The sequence below is a fragment of the Nannospalax galili genome, unplaced genomic scaffold (genome assembly GCF_000622305.1).
Source record: "Nannospalax galili isolate Female #2095 unplaced genomic scaffold, S.galili_v1.0 scaffold449, whole genome shotgun sequence".
In the NCBI taxonomy this organism is placed as follows: Eukaryota; Metazoa; Chordata; class Mammalia; order Rodentia; family Spalacidae; genus Nannospalax; species Nannospalax galili.
In genome coordinates, this window is record NW_008360312.1 from 716,238 (window position 1) to 717,072 (window position 835).

The following is an 835-nucleotide window of genomic DNA, read 5'->3' on the forward strand; positions in this document are numbered from 1 at the left end:
TATAATTAATATTATATATATTTACAAAGAGTAGAAAATATATGAAATTGGGTGGGGGGAATAAAGAGAAGTACATAAATAGGGGAAGGTATTTAAATATGATAAAATAGTGTATGAAATTTCCAAAAGTTCAATATTAAAATACCCATAAAATAAAATTTGATAAGGCATTCAAAAGTCAGTCTCCCAAGCCAGTGCCTAAACAACTTGTCTCACTGGAATGGCATTCCCTTCAAGGAAAAAGAACCAGGATAAATCATTGTGAAACAATGCACACCATATGTTAGGTATCATACAGCTTCTTCAATTCTTGGAGAGTCAAAAATTATTCTAGGCCTTGAATAGTAGGTCTGTTGTAGTATCAAAATTATGAATGTGGAGGATAAAGATCTAGTAATTACAAAAATTAATTGGACATTAAAGTGAATATTGATAAAAGGAATTAAATACATAAAGATATTGCTGCCTTTGTCTTTGCTGATATTAGGAACTTGGAAAAATATGAACGTTACTTAATAGTCACATGCAAACTGGGCAATGTATTCCCTCTTAGGGCTCTGGAGCCATCAAGTGCGTAAAGTGCCACTTTGTACAACCCTAAATAAGAGAACTTTACTATCTGTGGCTAGAATGTAGAAGTTTGTAGGTTTTTATTGAGATTACATATTATATTCTGCTGCATGAAGCTACCCAGTATCATGATTACCTCATCAGCCTGATGAGGCCATGCAGTATCCAGATATTGTGGTGTGTGAGTGTGAGTGTATGTATGTGTGTATGTTTAAAGGTGTTTTTTTACATGAGAATAACATTTCAATCAGTAGATCAATTACAT